Genomic DNA, 11,699 nt, shown 5'->3' on the forward strand with positions numbered 1-11,699 from the left:
GCCAAAAACAAACAATGAACAGAACTTGAAACTTTGTATAATTTAGTTCAATGTTGCAGGTGTTTTGATCCTGGGGTTTTTAATGACTTCACTCTCTCACTGGAAAACTTGCGATTTGTGTTTTTATAATTTGTAATTTGAATGCAACATATCGTGTTGAAAAGGTTAGGTAAAATATCGCAATAATATTGTTATTGCAATATTGCATTGTCGTTTCTTTTGTCGCACGTTACTTCAATATCGTGCAGCTCTAGTTTTAAACAGACTAAAGTGAGTAGTCAAAAAATAAACTAAGGTATCATTATCAGGGCAGACATCTGGCCCGTTCACAGTAGTTTCCTCTTTGAAAAGGAAGCCCTTTTCTGAAGCACAGAGTGTCCACATTTATGTCAAATTTTGAGCTTGTTTCACAAAGTGACTGAAGGGCCTAATCTGCTCCATCTTGTTGTTTCAAAAGTATAGCATAACTTTTTTACGCCTGTGCAAAAAAAAGTCTAAATAGTTTAGTTAGTCAGTTAGACTTTTAGAAACAATACATTTACAATCATGGCATGTCTTCACTGCGGTTACTGCATATGGAGTTTTGATAACGCTCTCTAAAACAGTTGCACATTAATGCCAAGGAGTTCAAGTACTAATTCATTAATTATTTCAAGTAAAGCAGCAAAGCAGCACCATTCTGCCGCAGAAAACGATTACACAAGTTATTTTTGCTTGTGCTGTGCATAAAAATAATTCAATAGACTGAATTTCTAAAGACATTATTCTCCGCAAAAGGAAATTATTATTGGACTTATCTTTAAACCGATGAATCAATTCCATCTTCATTGAATTAGATATAAAAATAAATAAAAAACATGCTTAGATCTAACATAAAAATACAACACACAGTATATTTAAAGGAACCTGTTTGATGATTATTTTCTTGCATTCCAACCAGAGCTCTGCGGCGGCGGGGGGCCCACGGGGGGCTGCGGTGGGGGCTTTGGGAAACTCACGGACGAGGCGTGTGGTTGTGAATATGGCTATGTGCCTTAAGCGTGTGCGAGAGCTGGACACAGATACAGATAAACTATGTCCTGACGTCCGAGTGAAGGTGCAGTCGGCAGATTTTGATTGTTTTTGAAACTGCGGGTGGCTCTAGAGGGCGGGTCACTAACTATGGGAAGTTAAAGGTGCATTATGGAACTTTTTATGAGAAAAAAAAAAGTACATTTTAGTGCGTATTTGACCTTGTAGTGGTCTGGTATTAGTGACCCAGCGGCTGTATTAATGGTTAGCTTTACTTTCTGCCACGGTGATGCTCCGGGACCAATTCTTTTTAGGGTTACTGGTAAGGTTTTCTGGATGGAATGTGTAATAATAATAATAATAGCTTAAACTTGTATTGTACTTTACAAGCCTTGAATACATTTGTATTTTCTACCGAGGTAGAGGGTGAGTCTCCCAACATGCACTTCTTTGCGAACATTTGTCTAAAATGTATAAAAAATAGAGGTCTGCGGTTCTGTGGGTCCTGGAGGGAGTTACAATAAACTGGTTCCTCTTACATTCGCAATGTGTGGGGCATGAGTGTTATGTCCCAGAGGTCCATTGCTCATTATACGAGCTTATCTGGGAACCAAAAGTCAAGAAAGCGCCACCAGAAGGTTAAAAAAGGCATCAGATCCCTCTAGTGGAGGAACTGTGTAATTGCATCTATGTAATGATAGAAATTCCTATAGCTTTTGGCGCTAATTGTGGGCTGGTGGAAGGTATTACAGGGCTTATCTCTCGATCTGACTGGCCCAACTGGCCCAAAAGTATGTAGGCCCACCGGGAAAACTCCGGGTTCTCTCGATGGACAGTCCTGCTCATCAACATATAAAAAGCACAAGACTACTACAGTAGGAAAAAAAAAGTAATTTCAACAACCACATCAATTCTGGCCTATTGTGCATGTTTTTAGTGGTAGGGGAAAGAGTGCCTGGAGGAGGTTTACGCAGACAGGGGGAGAACATGCAAACTCCACACAGAAAGGCCCCGTCCAGGTGGGAATCAAACCTGAGACCTTCTAGCTGTGAGGCACAAGCGCTAACCTAACCCGCTAACTGTGCAACCGTGCTGCCCATGGAGAAAAAAACTACCAGAAACCCTAAGAACAACAGATCCTGGAGCGTTATAGAAGCCACTGTGACGGAAAGCTGAGGCACCATGCTAACAACCCAGCCCTGCGTCATTAAAGGGTCAAAAGCGTAATAACATCAGCCTTTATATTTCTGCAAAACTTCGAGTCAAAAACACTTTTTACTTGTGTGTTTTAATTTGACATGATTGTTTTTGTGTTTTCGATTCGGCCTCTTCCTGACAAATCGCACATTTAGCTCAAGTTCGGAAACACCTGATTGTGACCTGGCCTTTAATGCCCCCCGCGTAAACTCCCCTTTCTCCTCCGTCCCTCGCTCTGAAGCCCCGTCCTCACAGATCTTGACCGGATCTGCAGCGTGCAGACCGTCAGCTGTGGCAGGAGGGGCCGACCGGCACCACGTCCATGTCATACAACCGCATTCTACCCCCGCGCATACAGCTCCGGCACACACGGATAGAGGACCGTCCGGCCACATTTCGCAATAGCGCCGCCGTTATCGCGAAAGATTCATACGAAATGCTGTCAAGTGACTTTCTTTTTTTTATTAATGTATTTCAGCTTCTATTGCGTAACGCGGTGTTACTACGAAATGCGGCTCCGACAGGTGATGTGCAACACAACTTACTCAACCAAATGTCTCAATAGATTCAAGTCGCGCAAGTCCCCTGCAATGTTTTCAACTGTGGTCGTTTACTGAAGCAGACGCTAATTTAGAGTTTTAATAAAATGATTTCTCACTGAGACGACTCCATGTGTGAGTTCTTTCAATCTGATGCTTTTAAAGGAGCATGCTTTAATAAAAGGGACTATACAGAGTTTAAAAATGTTTAAACCATTTGAACTCTAACTATTTTCCTCCCCTACATGTTCCAGCCATGTCCTAATGTGTAGAATGAGCTCAGACCTGTTCACCACAACTGCCTCTAAAAGTTGTGTAAAAGTTGTTATGGGTCTGAAGTGCCGTCATGCACGAGCTTAATATAGAACCTGCAGTTACGTGTAAGACCTGAGATGGCAGTAGTGAGTATAAAAATGCCCATCTTGCATCTAGCCCCTTTAATATGTTGGTGTTAATGTTTTACTTTTTAAATTGTAATATATTCAATATTAGTTGTCACAGTTTTGAAAATGTAATATGTTTGTATTACATATTACTGTAAAAAAAAAATGCTACACAACTTATAATATAGACTGAAATACTGTAATGCTGACTGTAATAATGCCACCAAGCAAAAGTGCAGCCAAAGATTTCCTTTTCGATCCCCATTCTCTCATGTTTTGTTTTGACGACATCAGCCAAACACAACTACAGGTCTTATACACCAGTATCCAACTTGATTTGGTGCTACATTATATTTGGGGGGAGTTTGGCATTTACATAAATTGTAATGACTATTCCCGTGTTTTGTGTTAGTAATATGTTATATATATATATTACTTTTTCTGTAAAAGTTACTTAAAAAAGTCTGTAACTCATTACTTTTGTAATACATAACCCCCAACACTGGTGGTAAAACAATATGATTTGACAATGGACTTAAAGGGATATTACAGGATTTTTGACATGGGCCTCATTTCCTAGTTATCCAGAGTGTTGCTGGTACCTGGAGATATTTTTTTTGTAATTCATGCAGTTCTTATGTTTGAAGAGTTACGTGGTGCTAGGCTAGTGCAAGGCTAGCGCCTTTCTATGGTATCAGCTAGCCTGCATTAAAAACAGTCTGACCCGCTCCACAGAGCACCTGAGGAAAATCACTTATAACACCAGACTAACCATATAAATGTCTGTGTCCATAGAATAATTTTAACCATGTTGCATTTAAAAGAACTTATATTTGAGCAGCATCTGCTTTGTGGTTGTATAAGCTATGCAGCGGCGGAGTGATCTGCTAGAAAATAGTCCCTCAAAATGCGATCATTCATGTGATGCAAGGTCAGTTATATGGGGGAAATACAAGTGTTAATGGGATGATTGGGGGGTCTTTCATCTCCCCCTGGTGTATCTGGCCAGAAAACCATGTTTGCAACTTGACTGACACCGGGCTGGAGCAACCAATACACACTAATAGAATCACTAAGAAGCTAACAGGCTAGCGGGAAAAGCTAACTGCGGGCTAGTGTCACTTTAAACAAGCAGCCAAGTTTGAGTGAAAAAAATTATTTCCATTTTATAATTGGATGTACAATATCTCTCTCTCCCTTCGCCTTTTCTGCTAACGTAGTATTTGCTACGACACCTGCAGTTGCGCTTATGGCCTCTAGGGGCAAGAGTTACTTAAAACTTACCTTAAAAAATGTTTTTGTAATTGTGTAAAACAAAAGCATGAATACCATTAGACCAATATTACCTCTTGTATAAATGTACCTTCCTGTGTTGAATGACAAATTCACAGAAGTATGCCGGATCACGTATAGCTTGTACTCTTCCAAACATCTCCGTCTTTTGTTAGCATGCGGATTACCCATTCCCCGCTTGGCCTGTTGCTATGGACGACCGGCCAGGCCTCTGTTGGAATGTGTTAGGATTCCTTTTTTTTTTCTTTATTCGGACGCTCTGCACAGAAGGCAGGCATGGCACGGAGGTAGACGGGGGGACTGGTACCGGCTGAAATGGTGCTGGCTGGCAGTGAACGACGAGGCTTTAGACAAAGGCAGCAGGCTACTTTTCCACAAGGTTTAACGCTGTGCAAATAGAGCACTTAACCTCGACTGTGCACTCATTTAGGTCAGGGCTAGTCCTGCAGAATGGGATCTCACAGTCTGTCTGTCCAACATACCCCGGATAACCCAGCACTGCGAAAACCAACAAGAAAGGACACTTCTATTCAGCGGTCAGTCACCAAAATATACACTCAAACAAGAATTCTCAAGGTACAACAAGGTGGAGGTACTTATAACTAAACAAGACAGTCGGAAAGAAAGAAACACAGAAATACTAACTTAGATAATTATCATACCAAGGAAGTAAAGCAGATATAACTACAACATGAAGTGCATATGAAGTGGTTTTAAACAAAAAAGGAAAACAAAATAGTTCATTGTAGCTTTGGTAGGCTCCAAGATATCAAAATCTTCAAAGCTTCCAGCCAGTCTTTGCCAGCAGCCCCTCAACACAGTGTGAGTGTAAGTAGGGATGTCCCGATCCGATCACATGATCGTAAATCGGGATCACGTGATTACAGACTCGATCGGAATCGGACAGTGAACAGTTTAGACAAATAGTAACTATAGTGCAGGACGAGCAGAAACATAAGGATGAGCAGAAACATCAGGATGAGCAGAAACATCAGGATGAGCAGGACAATCAGGATAAGCAGGAACATCAGGATGAGCAGAAACATCAGGATGAGCAGGAACATCCGGATGCGCAGGAACATCAGGATGAGCAGGAACATCAGGATGAGCAGAAACATCAGGATGAGCAGGAACATCAGGATGAGCAGGAACATCAGGATGAGCAGGAACATCAGGATGAGCAGAAACATCAGGATGAGCAGAAACATCAGGACGAGCAGAAACATAAGGATGAGCAGAAACATCAGGATGAGCAGAAACATCAGGATGAGCAGGACAATCAGGATAAGCAGGAACATCAGGATGAGCAGAAACATCAGGATGAGCAGGAACATCCGGATGCGCAGGAACATCAGGATGAGCAGGAACATCAGGATGAGCAGAAACATCAGGATGAGCAGGAACATCAGGATGAGCAGGAACATCAGGATGAGCAGGAACATCAGGATGAGCAGAAACATCAGGATGAGCAGGAACATCAGGATGAGCAGGAACATCAGGATGAGCAGGAACATCAGGAAGAGCAGGAACATCAGGATGAGCAGAAACATCAGGATGAGCAGGAACATCAGGATGAGCAGAAACATCAGGAAGAGCAGAAATATCAGGAAGAGCAGAAACATCAGGATGAGCAGGAACATCAGGATGAGCAGAAACATCAGGAAGAGCAAGAAACATCAGGATGAGCAGGAACATCAAGATGAGCAGGAACATCAAGATGAGCAGAAACATCAGGATGAGCAGAAACATCAGCAAGAGCAGGAACATCAGGATGCGCAGGAACATCAGGATGAGCATGAACATCAGGATGAGCAGAAACATCAGGAAGAGCAGGAATATCAGGATGAGCAGAAACATCAGGAAGAGCAGAAACATCAGGATGAGCAGAAACATCAGGAAGAGCAGGAATATCAGGATGAGCAGAAACATCAGGATGAGCAGAAAAATCAGGAAGAGCAGGAACATCAGGAAGAGCAGAAACATCAGGAAGAGCAAGAAACATCAGGATGAGCAGGAACATCAGGATGAGCAGGAACATCAAGATGAGCAGAAACATCAGGATGAGCAGAAACATCAGCAAGAGCAGGAACATCAGGATGCGCAGGAACATCAGGATGAGCATGAACATCAGGATGAGCAGAAACATCAGGAAGAGCAGGAATATCAGGAAGAGCAGAAACATCAGGAAGAGCAGAAAAATCAGGAAGAGCAGAAACATCCGGATGCGCAGGAACATCAGGATGAGCAGAAACATCAGGATGAGCAGGAACATCAGGATGAGCAGAAACATCAGGAAGAGCAAGAAACATCAGGATGAGCAGGAACATCAAGATGAGCAGGAACATCAAGATGAGCAGAAACATCAGGATGAGCAGAAACATCAGCAAGAGCAGGAACATCAGGATGCGCAGGAACATCAGGATGAGCATGAACATCAGGATGAGCAGAAACATCAGGAAGAGCAGGAATATCAGGATGAGCAGAAACATCAGGAAGAGCAGAAACATCAGGATGAGCAGAAACATCAGGAAGAGCAGGAATATCAGGATGAGCAGAAACATCAGGATGAGCAGAAAAATCAGGAAGAGCAGGAACATCAGGAAGAGCAGAAACATCAGGAAGAGCAAGAAACATCAGGATGAGCAGAAACATCAGGATGAGCAGGAACATCAGGATGAGCAGGAACATCAAGATGAGCAGAAACATCAGGATGAGCAGAAACATCAGCAAGAGCAGGAACATCAGGATGCGCAGGAACATCAGGATGAGCATGAACATCAGGATGAGCAGAAACATCAGGAAGAGCAGGAATATCAGGATGAGCAGAAACATCAGGAAGAGCAGAAACATCAGGATGAGCAGAAACATCAGGAAGAGCAGGAATATCAGGATGAGCAGAAACATCAGGATGAGCAGAAAAATCAGGAAGAGCAGGAACATCAGGAAGAGCAGAAACATCAGGAAGAGCAAGAAACATCAGGATGAGCAGGAACATCAGGATGAGCAGGAACATCAAGATGAGCAGAAACATCAGGATGAGCAGGAACATCAAGATGAGCAGGAACATCAGCAAGAGCAGGAACATCAAGATGAGCAGGATGCACTTCTTTGCACTTCTTTGTCATGCTACACTGACAGTATCAACGCGCATGTGCACATGTCTTTGTCTCTCATTAAAAACGAGTTATTAACAGCTGGTAAACTTTGTTTTGCATAATATTACGTAACTAAAGAGCAGTCGACTCTTTCCTCAGCAACTTTTATTACATTTAAACGGTCATGCTTTCTGATTATTGACAAAACTTGTACTTTTTTTGTTTTTAAAGCCTATATTTTCAACAGACAGATATTTAAAGGCAAATTGTTTTAGCAGCTACGTCATTTACTAATTAGCCTACATGTAGAATAGACTGCCTAATTCCACAGTAAAATTTATGAAATCATGTTATTTGCTGAAAAAGCGGAACTCGATGGCTGAATGTAAAATGACTCGATAGTTCTGCACATGCGCAGCAACGAGAAGTAGTGCAACTCGACAAGCCGTCTGTTTCGATTGTACACAGGAACATCAGCAAGAGCAGAAACATCAGGATGAGCAGAAACATCAGGATGAGCAGAAACATCAGGATGAGCAGGAACATCAAGATGAGCAGAAACATCAGGACGAGCAGGAACATCAGGATGAGCAGAAACATCAGGACGAGCAGGAACATCAGGATGAGCAGAAATATCAGGACGAGCAGGAACATCAGGACGAGCAGGAACATCAGGATGAGCAGAAACATCAGGACGAGCAGGAACATCAGGATGAGCAGAAACATCAGGACGAGCAGGAACATCAGGATGAGCAGAAACATCAGGACGAGCAGGAACATCAGGATGAGCAGAAACATCAGGACGAGCAGGGATGAGCAGGAACATTGTGTTTTGTCATTTTTTAATTGTTTTCAATTAAATTATAACAAAAATAGTACAACATTTTCACATACGAGATCGTTTGTTTTTCAGACGGTCTGCCTCCAAAAGCCGCAGTAAGTGGATTTCTCTTCTGCTAAATGAACTCTTATCTTCAAGGACAGTCCACACATTTTCCTATTAAGCTCAAATTTGAGTCATTACGTAGAAAACATTTTGAAATATTAACTTATCTTCACCTAAACAAATGAGCTTTTGAACCATTAGCTTTCAAGTCTACGCCACCGATACAACTGTTTTTTGATTGAATGGTTCGAGTTGAAAACAACAAACCATTGAAATGGAATCGGTTTGAGTGTGTTGTTCTCATCCGAGTGTGTTGGAAAAACTGATAAACCCCCCCAAAAGTGACTGTTGAAATGGCTGCGTTGCGATGGCTGACAGGCAGGAGCCGGCTGTGGACCAGGAGAGGGAGAGGGTTTGGGGAGGAGTGGTGGGAAAGGGGATGAAGGAGAGCTGGGGAAGAAAGAGCGAGCAGAATGCAGGGAGCAGGAGTGCACTGTGGAAGCCTGGTTAATTAAACGCTGAATACTGCAGCCTCCGAGTGATACAATAGACGGTGCAGTTTCTTCACAGTTTGGCCTTGGCTGTGTTGCTGCGCAATATCAGAGCACGTTTTCCACCGAGCTGAAAAGGGAGAGATGTTTCTGAAGATGCGGAGGATGAAGCAGAAAGTAGCTGCGACAACAAGTTATGTTTGATTTGGACAGGCTGACTTTATATCCTGGGACATAGAGGTTTAAGCACACCACAGAATACACATTTATGATAAAAGCTTAAACAAACCATGGTTGGATTGTAAATGTCTGTTTATATATGTAAAAACGTCCATCTCAGTTTTTTCTCATGGTATGCGCATAAGGATGGAGTGCTAACACCGTCATGTAGCGCCCTCTTTTGGTCAGTTGAAGTATAGACTCTGCTTGATCACATAAAAAAAATGCAAATTAAGCAAATTAAGCCCATGCATTTTAAGCATGTGGACTTTCAGTTTGATGAAAAGCTGGTTCCCCTGCTAAAGATTCAACACAGACATCAGACCTCAGTCCTTTATATAAAGTAGGTCTTATGGAACTTTATGGACTAAGGGCACGGTATAGTTCATTTTTAGCTGATTGTAGATCTTTCTCCCAGTGGGTTTTTGAGTTTATCATTGCCGTGTCGGAGGCAAGTACAGGGGACACTTGCCTGCTGCCGATGCCTATTTGGACATTAAGTTTGCCTGGATACTTCATTTGAACTTTACATTGTCTTGTTTGTTGTTTTGTTTCACTGTCTTAATGTCTGTGCAGTCCTGTGAGGATACTCTTGTTGTGATATTGGGCTACACAAAACGACTGATTGATTGGATTGGCTTGATGGTTATCTATTACTTAAGATACAAAATATTTACACAACAAGAGGATCATTCATAAATACCACTGTGTTTAATGCAGGTTAGGCTTGATTAGAACCGGGATGTGAGTTTACGCTCTACCAGAAGTGTCAAGACAAAGGAAGTGCAAATCGGTGGCAAAAGAATGCAAATGTGGGCGGGGCGGGATAAGGTGAAGATGCCAATCCACCACCAAGTGTGGAGGGAATTGAAAATGTCTCTCATTCATACACCAATGTACGCAGACACTGGATTTTTTAACAACTTCCAAGTCAAAAGGGTGAACATGTAAGGAAGAGCTTTTAACCAACAGACTGTGTGCAGTGCGTCTGCATAGGAAAGAACATCTCAAGGACCCTGAGCTGCTGTGTGGGAGATGTGGGGATCGTCTTGTTCACACTATGTACATGTGCATGTATGGACCGGACCTCCAGCACAGACCATCTCTGCAAGAGAATCCAGTCCAGGCTGCGCTTATTCCGATTTGGCACAAACAAAAAAGAGTCTCTTTTTTGTGCCAAATCTGCTACACTGAAAATGTATTGAAGCGTACTGGCATGGCGTTTCCTGTCAAACTCTGAAAAACGTCTGAAAATACTGTGAAGAAACTTCTAAATCTGGGAGCGTGCAGCCACATAAACAAAGACAGTGCCCATTATTTTAACAGTCTGCTCCCGTGTGAGCGTTGCACCGAATGGAGGCTCAGCTGCTATTACTGCGTCCCTTCCCTTTGGCTATGCAGTAATGGGGCAGGTGACTATTTCCATTCCACGTCTCTCCAAGATTAGCATTATTCTGTTTTTCTCCATGGATGTATTCTCTTTAAATCCTGCCACTAGTGTCATTTATGTATTTAAACAACAGTAATAAAATCATTTCATATGGGCCTGCTTAAGCATCCCCAAACATGGGGCAACAGTGGCACAGATGGTAGAGCGGGTTCTCTCATGATCGGAAGGTCGGGGGTTCGAATCCCACCTCCTGAAAGTGCACATTGTCGTTGTGTCCTTGGGCAAGACACTTCACCCACATTGCCCCCAGTGTCTGCGTACATTGGTGTATGAATGAGAGTATGAATGGGTGAGTGGATCCTTGCTGTAAAGCGCTTTGAGTGCCTAATGTAGGTGGAAAAGCGCTATATAAGTTATACCATTTAGCATTTACCATGCAGTACAGCATGACCAGTGACCCATTATATTACACTACCTTTGATATTACAATGTAATGTGCTTTGTAACATTGTGTAATAACTTGTACCGACGGGTTAGATACAAGATGGAATAATAGTTTGGAGGTAGATAATGTAATATGACAAAAGACCCGAACCCTAACCTTAAAGTGCATCTGACACATGAGACACACAACAACTTTATGTAAGGTTTTGCACACACAAAAATTATATATATATACATATATATTTTTTTTTTTAACCATTTGTGATTATAGTTTCACTCGGGAAATGAGTGAACTTTACCTCTATAGGTTTGTTAAGTGCGACACACAATAATAAGCTACTTTCAGGTCCAAACTGCAACTTCATCTGAATCTCCTGCTGAAATAAACTTTTTTTACACCTCATTCGAATAATAAATGTCACCATTTCTCCAGGCAAAATGAAGATATTTTAATATTTAAAGTGACTAAACAGTTTAAAAATGCTAAAATTAAGTGTTTTCCTCCCCCTACATGTTCCAGCCATGTCCTTGTGTAAAATAAAAATCCTGCACTGTCACTCACAAAGGTGTTCGGAAGTTCGGTCCGAAGTGCCGTCATGCACAAGCTTAATATAGAACCTGCAGTTACATGTATGACCTGAGGTGGCAGTAGTGAGTATAAAAAATGACCAGCTTGCATCCAGTCCTTTTAAAATAAGCCTTCATTGTGTATGAAAAAAAAAAATCTGCTTGTCGTAAAAGCCTTGCTCAA

The sequence above is a fragment of the Gobius niger genome, assembly GCF_951799975.1.
Source record: "Gobius niger genome assembly, chromosome: 12".
NCBI classification, from domain to species: Eukaryota; Metazoa; Chordata; class Actinopteri; order Gobiiformes; family Gobiidae; genus Gobius; species Gobius niger.